We start from the raw sequence: 14,545 nt of genomic DNA, 5'->3' as shown, positions 1-14,545 counted from the left end.
ACGTCTGCGCCGAAATGGACTGAACCATCACGTCCAGTTGAAGGTGACTTGTTGCTGGATGATGAATGTACTAGAAGAGGCAAACTCCGTTTCAATAAAAAAGAAATACGCAGATGTAGACAGAGTCAGATATATTCCAAATACCCCGTTTTCGACGTTGTCTTTTAACTTACTGTTTCTTCTTACGACATGTTGGGTGGTTACTTCCGTCACCAAGGTTACGATAGTAACAGACTTGATGATTGATGATGGTATCACATTGTCAGACGCAGGCTTAACAGACAGACGATCCTTGAGTTATGCCTAATTATCGCCTGTGCGTCTCAAAAGAGGATTAAAAACCCCATTTGGACAGAGGAGCCCCCGGTGAGTGCACACTAAGATCGTTGGTGCCTTTAACTTCTTTTTTTCTGGCTCACTTCGGTACACACCGTACTATTTAAATTCAAAGTTTTCCATACTAGAGAGAAATATGATATACGACATGTAGAAAGTGTAATATCACAAACGTCTGTGATTTCTAGTTGTACTCAACCATTCGTTTTAAAATATGAATTATATACACAAGTTCAAAACGTGTGACTGAAACTTTGATTAAGTTCTAGATTCAGTGATGTCACTTTCTACATCATTCTAGTGTTTCGGAGATACCCCGAATTATGTGCCACAATATAAATGGGCAGATTTATTATTTTTTTAGTTCCACACTGTATGCAAAATTGAGGCATTGCTTTGCGAAAGGGGGAAAAAGTAGAAGAGATTAAATTGTAGGGTGACCAACTGGCATGGGTGCAAATTCAGGATGGTAAGTGTAAAAATTCAGGACAGAGGGTCAAAATTCAGGACAAAAATTCAGGACAGAAGGTCAAAATTCAGGACAAAACTTCAGGACACAAGGTAAGTTTTACAGACAAATCAGAGGAAGTTGTGCGATAGTATCAAAGTACGTAAATGGACAACCAATTAAGTACAAGTCAAAATAAGTTTTATATTAGGTTGAGACTATTGGGCACTTCACGGTTCTTCGGTATGCATGCAGCTTGGAGCAACTGTGCAGGTCTTTTTGTGGTATTTCATTTGATAATAATCTATTTACATGGTTACTGCCCTGGGTTGTCCAGTCTGATATTTTGTTTACAACTCATGGCCCTGAGAAGGCATGTTTAGTGAGAGAAGTGGTCAGGATGATCTGCTCGGATAGACTTTGTTACTAGCATCTCATATCTGAGTGCCATTGTGAGATGTAAAGCGGCATGCATAGGTGAACTAAAGGGAGGATTTCTGTGATGAACCCACTATAGGGAATGCATTATGGGTGTTTCAGCAAGTGGAACTTAAAATATGGAATCTGACTTTGCTTATGGAGGCTTCACAGAGAGTTGCACTAGCTGACGGAAGTCACAAAGGTGCTTTTCCCTGCAGCTTTCTTAAAGAATGGACTGTCAACACACTATTGCAGAATTTATGTTTGACGCCTTGCCAATTGCTACAAACACAATGTACATCTCAGGCACAGCTCATGGCACTATGAGACTCTCCCTAAGATCTTACACCTAAAACAAAACATGCAAACATTTACAATTACTAGTGTAACATTCAAGTAGCAGTTGGGTGTCACTCAAAATGTCATCTATTAATTATTTCATCCATCATTCAGTCTTTCACCATTCATTCTGTTATTCCATCTGTGTGCCCCTCCATATCCACAGCTTTTCAACCATTTGCATACCTATCCATCATATATCCTTCCATCCATCATTTCACTCATCCATCCATCCATCCATCCATCCATCCATCCACCCTTTCACCCAATCCATCTTTTCACTAATCCATCCACTCTTCCACCCATCCATCCATTCACTCATCCATCCAACCATTTACCCTTACACCCAAGCCATCCTTTCACTCATTCATCCACTCTTCCACCCATCCATCTACTCATCCACCCAATCATTTACCCTTTCACCCATCCAGCCATCCTTTCACTTACTCATCCATGCACCCAGTCACTCATCCGACCACCCATTCACCCGTTCACTTGTTCATCCATCCTTTCTTCCAGCACTCCACCCTCCCTTTCACTCACATATGCATTTTTTCACTCATCCATCTTCACATTCTTCTTTTCACTCATCCATGCACCTTCTTGCCCATCCATTCTGTCAATCATTCATCCATGCTATCATTCATCCATCCATCATCCCTTTCTCTCTCCAATCCCCTTTCAATTAGCCACCCATCCTTCACCCATCCACCCACCCATCCAGTTGCAGACAGAAGAGGCCCATCTAGAACTTCACCCATGTTGTAGTTCCTAAAGCAAGGGGTGGGGTGGGGGAGAGTTCACTATGCCCCTGCACATAGGCAATCTGAAAACTTGGAAGTGATGAGTCATGCATGATGCACAGTGCCAGGACACGAGGTGACTGTGACATGGTGTTGTTTCCAGGGCTTTAAGTGGGATGAATATTCTGGGGGTCTCTCCAAGGGGCGTGTCTGATGTAATTAAAGGTGTGGCACCCCACCTTAAAATATATGCTGAGCATAATGTGCCGCCCGACTGGAAATTTGCTGTTTATATCATTGCATCCAGTAACATTAGACCCACAACAAGCCAGGACTATTGGCTTTGTCAATGGATGTTAGTTGCATAAAATGAATAAAAAAGCAGCAACTATGTCTTCGTTTTATATAATAATAAAAATGCTTCAGCTTTCATTCAGCAAGAGATGTAGAGTCAACCAAGACCCTCTGGACGAAGCCAGGGCCCAAGAACCCGAAATCTAGAGGCGGAACGAATAGAGTTTCAATTGAAATCCGGAAGACATAGCAGGCTGGGAGAGTTGAGCCTGACAACCCTGAAATCAAGCCCTGGATTAGAGCTGCAGAGGCAGACACACAGCATCCCATGCACGTCCTCCTCTGACAGCCCCACTATGAGGATGCCCCTGGTTCGCACCCTGATGCTAGCCGCGAGCCGGGCAGGGGGCGCCCCAAAGCAGATTGACCATTTCTCTAAGTTTTCTCCCTCCCCGCTCTCCATGAAGCAAGTCCTAGACTTCAGATCTGGCAATGCCTGTGAAAAACCCTCCTTTGCCTTCCTGCGCCAGGAGCTGCCATGAAAAAGATTAACTTGCTACCAGATCAACTGCTGGGAACCCCTTCTGTTCAGCTGGTGCAGAGGTGGTATGTTCAGAGTTTGTTGGACATCCTGGAGTTTCTTCATAAGAGTCCAGAGGACCAGAGCACCCTTGAACAGTTCGCAAATGCCCTCATCACCATCAGGAACCGGCACAATGATGTGGTCCCAACTATGGCCCATGGGGTCATTGAGTACAGGGAAGCCTTCAGCATCGACCCAGTGACAAATCAGAATGTGCAATACTTTACGGACTGCTTTTACCTGAGACGCATCTCTATCCACATGCTGATCAACCAGCACACTTTGATTTTTGATGCTACGACGAACCCTGCATATCCTAAACACATTTGAAGCATCGATCCGAACTGTGATGTGACTGACGTAGTGAGAGATGCCTATGAAATGGCGAAGATGCTGTGTGATAAATACTATATGGCTTCGCCTAATCTGGAAATCCAGGCAGTCAATGCTAATGATCCAAGACACCCCATTCACATCGTATATGCCCCATCTCATCTTTATCACATGCACTTTGAGCTGTTCAAGAATGCCATGCGAGCGACAGTGGAACACCACAGCTCCCGTCCCTAACTTCCACCCATCAAGGTGATGGTGGCTCTGGGTGGCGAAGATGTCGCTATTAAGATGAGTGACAGAGGAGGTGGTGTCCCAATATTTAAGATTGAAAGGCTTTTCAGCTATATGTATTCTACTGCACCCATGCCACAGCTAGGTGCAGGTGGAACACCTCTGGCTGGTTTTGGAAATGGTCTTCCTGTTTCTAGACTCTATGCCAAGTACTTTCAGGGTGCTCTGCAGCTTTGCTCCATGGAGGGCTTTGGAACTGATGCAGTCATTTATCTTAAGGCACTGTCGACGGACTCAGGGGAACACCTTCCCGTCTACAACAAATCTGCCTGGAAGCAGTACCAGTCAACTCGAGAAACAGATTGCGGGTGCATCCCCAGCACAGAACCTAATAATCTCTCCACATATCGGCTCAGCTAGCTGGCAGCATTTTTCACACCGGCCAGGCACTATGTCAAGAACTAGCTTCGACACCCTCAAAAGACGAAGTCATGAACTAATCCCACACCTGCTGCAATGTAGAAGGTGATGTATGCAAGTGGCATGGGGAACCTCACAGCGTGAGGTTTTGTGCAGTGTTCATCTGTTTCTTTGTCCAAATCCTTCACTGCGGGACCAGTGTGTCCGATTATCTCACATCACGAGTGCTGTGGCACTTTAAAGAACATGTCTCGAACCTTCATTTGAACAATTTCCAGCACTTTGAACACTCCAAGTATTTTGACCTACCTTTTGCAGCTGTTACCACTAAACGTAAATGAAATCTGATGGAAAGTCCTTAAAGGGGTCTTAAAGGGGCATTTGAGAATGTGAAGTTTGAGACTGATGAAGAGAAATCGAGAGAACAGACGTGCGGCCTAGACGGAGGCCACCACATGCTGGAAGAGCCTAAACTGGCCCATTGTCATTCTGTATGTGGCAATCAGCCGCAGACAGAATGACAATGGGCAAGTGGGGCTGCTCTTATGCTCCTACGATGAGTGCGAGGCACCCCAGCAGGGAGCAGAGGCCTCTCGCAGGAGAACAGCTCTGTTCCCTTGCAAGGCCCAAAATTACGGACAAAAGGCATCCGTTAAAAGGATCCTCATGGACAACGGACGTGAGGACCAAATTACGGACGGTCCGTGAAATTTACGGACGGTTGGTCACCCTATTCATTTGTGTTAATTATTAAAACTGCCTTTCTGCTGCTCACTATTCCTGTGCTGGTGCATAAAAAGTTCAAAACGTGTGACTGACGTAATAGTAAAACTTTGAAAAAGTTCTAGATTCAATGATGTCACTTTCTACATCATTCTAGTGTTTCGGACATACCCCGAATAATGTGCCACAATATAAAGGGGCAAATTTATTATTTTTTAGTTCCACACAGTATGCAAAATTGCGGCATTGCTTTGTGCAAGCGGGAAAAAGTAGAAGAGATTCAAATGTTTTAATTATTAAAACTGCCTTTCTGCTGCTCGCTATTCCTGTGCTGGTGCATAAACATAGGAGGGAAGATCCTTCTCCTACATTGCGGCAAAGACCTTGAACGAGCTCCCGATTGACATCAGACACGCCCCCTCCCTGAACACCTTCAGGAAGGCTCTCAAGACCTGGCTCTACGGCTGAACGTAACTGCCCCCCCCTCCTCCACCCCCCGCGCCTTGAGACCAGAGGCCTTGAGATTCTAAAACATCCCACACATTTCGTATGTGGTGCACTGTATAGCACACATACAAAGTGTGGAATGGTTAGTGAAATGAAAAAAAAATTCTTTGTAAGCACCAGCTTCAAGGAGACATTGTTTGACCAAAGGTCAAGCTACCCTAGTAGATCAGGCTTTGTATTAAAGTCGGTGGTGCTTGTACCAATCTGCTCAACTTACACCCAAGTAACGCCACATTGGCGCAAAGTAGTGCAAAATGCTACTTGTGCTGGTAAAAGGGCACCTTTTCAGCGCAAAATACCCTGCAGGAGTTTGTGCCCCTTTGCATGACTTTGTTCCAGCGCAATCCTTTAGGAAATGTGGCCCAACGTGTTTTAAACGCCCATTTTCACAGTTTTCCACTTAATTGGTGTTCATTTTGTCAACATTGGGAGGATGAAAGGCTAAGTGAGGACTGGGGATTCGATCTTGGGACCATGGAGTCGAACACAGATCCTTGAAGTAGATGCATTAGTCATCAGTCCCAGCCAAATTCTACTCTTCCTAGCCAAAGTTCCAATCCTATGAGTGCGAACAAAACCTGGAGCTAGTGAGACCTCCATTGACCAACCCCATTCTCCTTCTCCCCTCAGGGGGAAGAGTACAAAGAGGAGCACATCCTGTTAGAATTCGAGATATCCTCTATTGAAATAGCTAATCAAGAGCTGAAAATCCGGAGTGGAACAGAGAGTGAAGCCAGAGACTAGCATGGAGTTGGTTTGGCCGTAAAAGTCAAAGTTAGACTTCAGATCTCAAAAGAATTGGCATGTGAGTCAGTAATCGGATACCATAAAACATGACAACATTTTTAGCATTTTAAAACACTTCCTCGCCATTTCTGTTTCTAAGTCTATTAGATTATATTACTGTATTAAGGGATATTTAATAAATTGTATAATTTCTAAGCTTGGACACAGACAGATTCAATAATTGTGCCTTTGCCATGGGTGAATCTGAAAACATATATTTTGTTGCCTGTACTACTCATATGGTCAACATTTTAATAATATCTGGATTAATATTGTAGTGTGCTAAACTATACACGAGTCAGGTTTTCGTATACCACACAATCTGAATTGAATACTTTTCTGGTACTTCTAACGCTGACAGTCAAGGCAATGAGACTCAGTGAAGTAAGTTGATTTGCATATGCTTATACAATTTGGTAGAGAGGGCAATCAGTATTTGAGTCTCGTTTTCCCTAGTCAAACTTTTTGCAGTTCAGCAATGGAGAATTTCTCCTTCTGTCTCCATTTCAACACACAAATACAATGTTTTTTGTTTATTTGCCTTTCAGGAGCTAATAAGTACACTGTTCGATAGAAATGACTTGCAAAATACAGACATCACAGGTAAATTAAATCGGACGTTGTATAGATTTTCCCTAGGCAATAGACAGTGTGATTTAATCTTAAGTGTCAAAAGCACAAATTAAAATAAAGTCAATTAAAATGTGTTGATGCTATTTTCCACAGTCTAAAGCAATGTGGGTGGAAGGAAGAGCAGTCTGTTTATTATATGCCCTGACAGAACTACAAAATAAGTTGAGGGAATCTGAGTAATTTGGAGGAAACTAAACACACCAGCAGTTGAGTCATAGAGATCCGATAGAGTTTGCTTTCAAGTTACATGCCTTGATTAGGACACATCTGCAAAATGCAGCTTAGCTTTAGGCAATAGATGGTGTTTAATTTGAATTTAATTGGAAAAACCTAAAGCACAGTAGCATTGTTTGAGATTTTATTTATGCACATGTGTAAAAGACCTGCCTGTCTTCCTTCAGTTAACTGACAGCTTTCTAAAAATATATTTTTATTAAGGTACATTTAGAGTCAACTATCAAATCGAAAGTATTAGGCTGCACAGTAGAAAAGGGCACTTACCTGCTGCTGCCGGATGCCGCCTTGCTCCTCTGCTCTGTTCCTGATCCTTGACCCCCAGACGTCCAGGAACTGGTGCACAATGTTGACATGTTTGACCTACCTATAAGTCCCTAGTGTATGTTACAAAGTGTAAAGAGGTTCTGTCAGTTAAATGCCATTGGTGGACTGCAGGACCCATTGTGCCACCCTTTACAGTGACAGTGAGAACATGACTGCAGGCCTACCATTGTAGCCCGGCTTTGGCAGTTTTAAATTTCAAATTGACCCTGTCAAAAGACCCCTTTTCACAGGCCTAAACCTTTCTTTTAAATATTAATAAGCCACCGCTAAACAGGCCTTACTACCCATAAGGCAGGGTGCATGGTATTTAAAAGTATAGCATGTAAAAGTTTAATGTTAAACATGTCCTTAGAGTGAAAACGCCCTAAAGCTATAGCTGGGCTGGCTGTTCCATACAAAACACTGGGTTACATTATTACATTTAATAATGCTAATTCCGGCTAGAAAACAGCTAGAAATATAATTTGAAGACTCTTTTTTAATAGTTATTAAAAATTCAATTTAATCATAAAATCATTTTTGTAAGGATAAGGTACTTTTAGAAAGTTTAATTTTTCGCCCCTAAAGCCTCTGGAGGCCCATTTGTACGAGCTCCAACTCCAGGCGAATAGCCCCATTGATGAGCTGTTAAAGCTGCTCTTAGTGCAGTTCAAAAGCCTTGGGTGTGGGTAGGTGTTTCTTTTCCTCTGGAAGGATTACCTTCTGGCTGTGCCCAGGAACTTGCTTAACGTCGAAGAGGCAAATGTCACAGACAAATTCTAGCTGACACCTTTGCAGGGCCTTTCTTTGTTCTCTCAATCAGACAGGCACCAATCGCAGTGAAAAAGGAGCTGCCCCAGAATTGGTTTGAAGTGACCAAAGAGGAGGAGTTGCTGATATGCTTGGCCACACCTCGGCGATGGGCACACAGGCTTCAGTCAGAGGAAGAAGGTTTCTTAAATGTTGGATTTAAGTAGAGAGGTACAGTGTGGGATTGTTAGCTAAAAGGCAAACAGGAACTGCTGCAAAAGTGCATAGGGTTACTCCTGGGAATGTTCCCCTATTGGCCAGAGTGGGGCCAGGAGTTTCTACCTCCTACAAACTAGTGCCAAGCATAAATGTGGCACTAGTACCTTCTTCGGACCACTACTGGTGTTCCGGAAGACAGAAGAAAGACTGTGTAGGAAAGTAGGATCTGCTTCTTATGGTTACCCCCACTTTTTGCTTGATGTTGCACTGTTTTGACTAGTATGACTGGGATCCTGCTAATCAGGACCCCAGTCTATCTGCATTCACCTTTAAAATTGTTATGCATGTACTTTGGTACACTTCAGATTGGATACTCGGGTACCTTTATAAGTCCCTAGTATATAATACACATGTACCCAGGGCATAGGTACCCCAGAGGCCTCCCATGGGCTGAAGCATGTGTTATGCCACCCATGAGAGGCCACGCAAAATGGAACTACAGGTCTACTACTGCAACCTGTGTAAGCTGGTGCTTACACCACTTACTCTAGATATAGGTCCATTATATCTATAGGTCACTCCACTTAAAACTTATAAGTCACCCCCATAGCAGGTCTTATCAATCCTGAAGGCAGGATGCTGGGTTTTTCGTGAGAGGGTGCCCCTGCATGAGCCGCGCCCCTCTGCAGCCTTCGGAGACCATTCTCCCGTGTTGTCTGTGACTCAGCCAGACATGTAGGCAGAGGTGCATTATAACCTTGCGGTAAATGCTATCTCGAAAACGGCTGCATAGAAACATATTGTGTTTGGTATCAAACACCTTGGAATCATACGGTATGATTCCACCCTTCTGAAGCAAGCTTCCTGGGGTCACTGGTCTATCTGGTGCCAGCCTTCTCGACCCGGTCAGCACAAAATGGATGCTGCCAACCAGAGACACATTTCTGCCCTCCTGCTGCTGAGCCAAGCTCGAGCAAAGGAAGGCAGCTGAGCAGCATAGGCATCTGTTCACAGGGAGGTGTGACCACCTCCCAGGCAGGATTTAGTGTATTGGGGCTGGGTGGGTGCACTCTGAGACTGCCTGAAAGTCTGCACTGGGGGCACATTTGGTGTCCCTGTGCATAGTCCAGCTCAAATGTGTATGTCTCTTTTTCCGTTTTGTTCCACCATAGGACACTCCAAAGAGTGCCTCCTTCAATATTCCTTCCCGTGTTCTCTTTACTATCAATTTGAAGTACCTTAGGGTTCAAACTCGGGTGAGTATTTATATCTTATACAGCACTCCATCGATTTACTTCTTAACTCTTAATTTTTTCCTTATCCTTGCTGTTATCTTCACTATTGGCACATGCCCCATGTTAGGATTCCTGCACTTGTGTTTTAGGTCCCCTCAAGGTCAATCTACCTAGTGAGAGATGACATATCATGTGCAGCTTTTTTTTGGTTATTATATCGTTGATAATATATATCATATATACTCTATTATCAGTAGTGTGTTTCGTACAATGGAATCCCAATTTGAGCGCCTGCTCGCCACACCATTTTGCTTTAAATTTTATTTGTGAATGAATATTTGTCATTTATCGATTTTCTTGAACTTATAATTGATGTATACAACTATCACTATTGAAAACTATTTCATTAAGTCAAGTGAGACAAACATTTGTTCTTTCATTATTGATCTCCCACAGGCCCCCTGGATTACAGAAACATTTTATAAATCACGCCCTGAAGAAGGTGGCACCCTTACTTTTGGGTGATTGCACCGAAACGCGCGTCGGCGTGTCTCCTTGTACGATCTGTTGGTGTCCATCCAACTAGATATACCAAGATTTTGAGGAGATTCTTCTTGTGTATATAAAAGTATTTTAATGTAGAGAAAATATATGTCCAGTGTATTGGTTGACTGAGTAAGTATGTATGGTTTGTTTGGTTAGTATGAATGTTATTTAATTGTTTATATATTTCCTTTACCCCTCTAAGGGGGCCCGGCTTGGTTTTTTGCACATATCCTTTCAAAAATCCATTGTATTAATGTTTTGAGTATATGTTATATTTGTTTATACATATCAAGTGAAGTATTGAAACAAAAAAAATGAATAAAAATATAATCCTTTATCACAATATATAGTTTTTTGTGTGTTCCCTTCCAAATGGTGTGGCCGTAAGCGATATTTTTGGGATATTTATCAGTGAGATCTATTTGATCCTTTGACAATCAGACAGGTAGAGCAAACCTTCTTCTGTTATTGGTTCATAGTCCAGCTCAAACCAGTTCTGGTAGCCGTTGGCTCCTGCTCTGGCGCGAACCTGGACAAAGGACCGGGGTGTAACCACCCCTCTGTCCTGACCCTCCCCTAGGAAGGTTCCCCGAATCTGTCCAACCCTCTCCCGTGGGTACGAAAGGGCTTACCTGGCTGTATGACTTTAGATTTTACGTGGACTAGATTGTACAAGAAGAAACCACTGACCTTCGATCGTCTGGACACTCTGGACTTCGCTGGACCTCTCTGTTCAAAGCTTCGTCTGTGCCCTTTCTCCATACAGACTCTGTGCAGGACCTGCGGTGCACCAAGGACAACTGAAGAATCTCCCTTGGAGTGAAGGAGTCACTCCCCTGCATTTGCAGGCCTCTTAACGCAACTGACCAGTCTGCTGCTCCCAAACTGTGGAGAAGTGTGGCTCAATGATTAGAGCGGCAGACCCTGATGCAGAGGTCTAGCCCGGGACCAGGGTTCAATTCCCTGCCTCGGCGGGTCTTGGGCTCAAAAAATTCCACGGACCTGATAATTCTCGCCTCGTGCCTATTCCAATCATGGAGTCCCACTCTGCAACTCTGGGCAATAGCTTGCTTAATCTCCACGACGGCCCCCACAACGCTAAGGATGCCTGGCCTCCACCTTGGGGGTGCCCAGGAGTGGACGCCTCACAGGGAAAGCCAGGATGGGTTCCACAGCGGTATTCGTACAAGCGCCTTGAGACCCTTGCGGGTGAGTAGTGCGCTATACAAGTATCAAATTTATATTTATTTACATTTAAACTCCTGCGGACTCCGAAGATTTCAGCAACACAGGAGGTGGGTTTTTGAAGGTCTCTGAGGTCCATCCGCCCTCTCGACAAGTTTGAGGCCAATATCCCTCGTGGGCACTGCATAACTCCAACCCTTGTGCACTGCGTCCATTTGCAGTTGCATATGCTTGTTGGCGATTCCCGGACTTGTGCACTGTACTCCGTGTAGTCCTGACCCTGAGCAGTATTTGCACCAAAGAACTCCAGCTTCCCCACACCGAGTGCTCCGTAGGCTGGTACTTTGCAGTCTTGCTCGAGGTCCCCTCGCGACTCCTGGTCATTCAGCCTGTGGGTCCTCCTGAGGATCATCTTGATTTCTGTTGGGCTTTCCTGGTTGCTCCAGATGTGCCCTGACACCCCATTGCTTGGTGAGTCCCCTGGACCTTGCTGGTCCACACCGTAACCTGCTTGACCTTCTTGCGTGGGATGCTTTTGCCAATGCTTGTTGGTGCTCCAGCCGGACACTGACCCCTCAGCACTCAACATCCTTCGTGGGACAGCTTGCACCTGGCTCCTGGTCATCCTCGACATCTCCTGGTCCTCGTGGCTGCAGAGTCAAGCATCCCTTCTTCGCACCTGAAGCCCCTGACATCGGTAGGCATTCGTCTACAGGGCCCCTGGTCACTCTGAAGTGACCCAGACTCTGTCCCCTCTGCTTTCAGGTTTCTTCCTGCCAGAATCCAGGCTTGGATTCCACCAGACCCTTTTCACCTTCACGGCAACAGTACTTCTTCGCAGCCCTCCATTGAGAATGACGGCGGTTTCCGACACCACTCTAGACCTATGCACCCGTTTCCTCTGGAATAGGTAATTCAGGTACTACGCTATCCACTGGTGGGGTGGCTCTCCAACCTCTTAAGTTCCAAAGGGTTTGCTCGAAGTCCTCCTAGAAGGGTCTTCAAACTGTAAACTTCCCCATAGAATTGTACGGCGCAAGTGGTTGTGTTAGCACACTGCACCCGTCCTCCGTGGGGTCCCTAGCTACTCAACTTGGGGGGTTCCTTGGGGTCCCAGCGATTCTACGTGCTCCAGACCTTGTCTTGACCCGAGTCATGGTTGTTATACCACTATTTTAGTATATGGTTTGGTCTCCCCCTGGAGCCCACTGTGTATTGTGCTACTTACAACTGTTCTATTGATCTCGTATTGTGTGTATTGTGTTCTATCCTCAGGTAGAGGATACTAGAGAGTGTTAAATTAATAAATACATATTTTTATATAACTACTGTGTGATTCTCCTTTCATTTAATCAATTCAAGGGGTGATATTCTGGTAAAACAAGCTGCTTTAAATTCCTTCAAGATTAAGCCTGAAGGCTGTTCTCCACAGCTACCACTAGGATAGCTTTCTAAAGGTTATCTTCGACCTCATAAATCCTAACGGTCATTTGGACTGGTGCATGGTGCCCACTTTAATTAGTGGACAGCATTACCTGGCCAACTTCTGACAGACTGCACTTGATGTTCATACCCGTGAGAAGACCTGAAGAGCTGGACCTGCTCCCACGTGTATCCAGGACAAAGAAGTGGACTCAAAGGGTCAGTTGGCTGACATCTTGTTAAGCTACAGGGACACAACAAGTTGCAAGAAGCTCTCTTCCTGAAGATTCCAGCTGACCAATTAGAGCTCGACCTGCCCTGGACCCTTCTGCTGGCTGCTGGCTTCTGCTGTAGTGTGTTTTGACCACTGAGGGCTGTTCCAGAGGTCAAAGTGTACTCCTCCTAGCGTCCTTAAAAACTTGGGACTTAGAACCTATTCAGCTTCGAAAACCTCTGGAGAACCTGGACAAACCTGCTGAGTCAATCTGACAAAGGTGTGTTGCTGCTGGGCCAAAGACTCATGTTGCTCCCGCTTGAAGCTTTTCCGCAGAAGCAAATCTGTTTCAGCGGGAAGGTCATGAAGAGGGTACCCTGCCTCATGGAGACCTACTTGGCTACTACTTGCAGTCTTGCCCTGCTGGAAGAATCGGGTATCTGGCGGCGAGGGACCTTTATTTGGTGAAAATTTTGAATTTCTCCTATTTGGAGATTTCCCTCCAAAGTCAGCAGCTTCATCAAGACTTAATCCGACGGCTATCTGGCCTCCTGCAACCCGTCTTGGCCACAGTCTACTGCCTTGCCCCGCTGAGGATTTTGGACTTCCATTTCAGAAATGAAGTCAGAAGGAAAAACTTCCAACTGGGACAAACCTGGTCTTTGTATCCAACTAGTGCCCCATTGCAATCAGCCTTAAACTTTGCCCTTGTCCCGCTCTAGTGAGAGCAGTTTCCTGCGATTGGCGCTTTGCATTTTTGGAGCTATTTTTATCTAAAGTTTGAACAGTTTTTGTCTCTGGTTCCCCTTTTTGAATGTTTGTTGGTATGCTGTCTAATTGTTCATTAAAATATTCTCTATTTTCATAAATTGTGTAAACATTTTATTGGAGTGTTTTTTTTACTTTTTACTGTTTTGGTACTTTTAAATGCTTTACACATTCTCTTACTTTAAGCTTGTCCACTCTGTGCCATGGTTACCAGGGGTTAAACTCTGGTTTAAATTCCTGAAACCTCTACTGGACCTAACAAGAATAGTGACATTATTACTTATGGTGGACTACCATCCACCCAAACTAATAATCCACTTTCTCACATCGGTATTCAACTGTGGGATCCAGAACTTGTGTTTAGCAGTACCACTCAGATATCAAGTTGGATAGTAAAAATACCTAACTTGGACTGCAAGCAAATTTTCTTTTTAATTTAATTGCCATCAGGTCTTTGATTGGGTCCTTTCTGATTTTTCCAAATTATTTTGTATTCCATTGTTTGCACCTTTTAAAAGTCTAAAGGAACACAGAGTTAGATCTGGCTACCCTGACAACTCTCCCAGTGGTGGACATGAAGGCTCTTTGCAGGCAAAGGCACTCGAAGTTGGACCAGAATGCAAGAAAGGTGGATTATGAAAGGACCCGTAAGACCTTGAAAGAGTCCTGCCAAGCACAGATCTACTCTTTGGATGAAACAATGGAAGCAACCCCAGAGGATAAAGGGGCATGGGACCACTTGTCCCAAGAAGTGGACTTTCTGGTGTATCATCCAGGGCTAGGAGTGAAGCAGGCTCCACTGACATAAGTCCTTCTGAACTGACTCTCTGCAGTTGGAGCTCAGTGACAAGCAATCACCAAGGAAGC

General features: G+C 44.5%; 1 protein-coding gene and 1 pseudogene across 2 annotated transcripts in view; both read left to right on the top strand.

Annotated features, from left to right (window-relative positions):
- The first annotated feature begins 239 nt into the window (after positions 1–239).
- The window catches only part of VWA3A (von Willebrand factor A domain containing 3A), a 598,738-nt gene continuing 584,432 nt past the window's right edge, over positions 240–14,545 (top strand). Inside the window, exons 1-2 of one of the 2 annotated variants that reach the window (XM_085629053.1) lie at positions 242–366; positions 6,715–6,769. The gene's annotated coding sequence lies outside the window, so the exon portion shown is untranslated. Of the gene's footprint in view, positions 367–6,714; positions 6,770–14,545 lie in introns of both variants that reach the window. The other variant, XM_085629052.1, reaches the window with a different exon arrangement.
- LOC146796464 (pyruvate dehydrogenase (acetyl-transferring) kinase isozyme 2, mitochondrial pseudogene) lies at positions 2,937–4,150 on the top strand (annotated as a pseudogene).

This window comes from Triturus cristatus, chromosome 10 (assembly GCF_964204655.1).
Source record: "Triturus cristatus chromosome 10, aTriCri1.1, whole genome shotgun sequence".
Taxonomy (NCBI): domain Eukaryota; kingdom Metazoa; phylum Chordata; class Amphibia; order Caudata; family Salamandridae; genus Triturus; species Triturus cristatus.
This window is presented reverse-complemented; position numbering and strand designations above follow the sequence as displayed.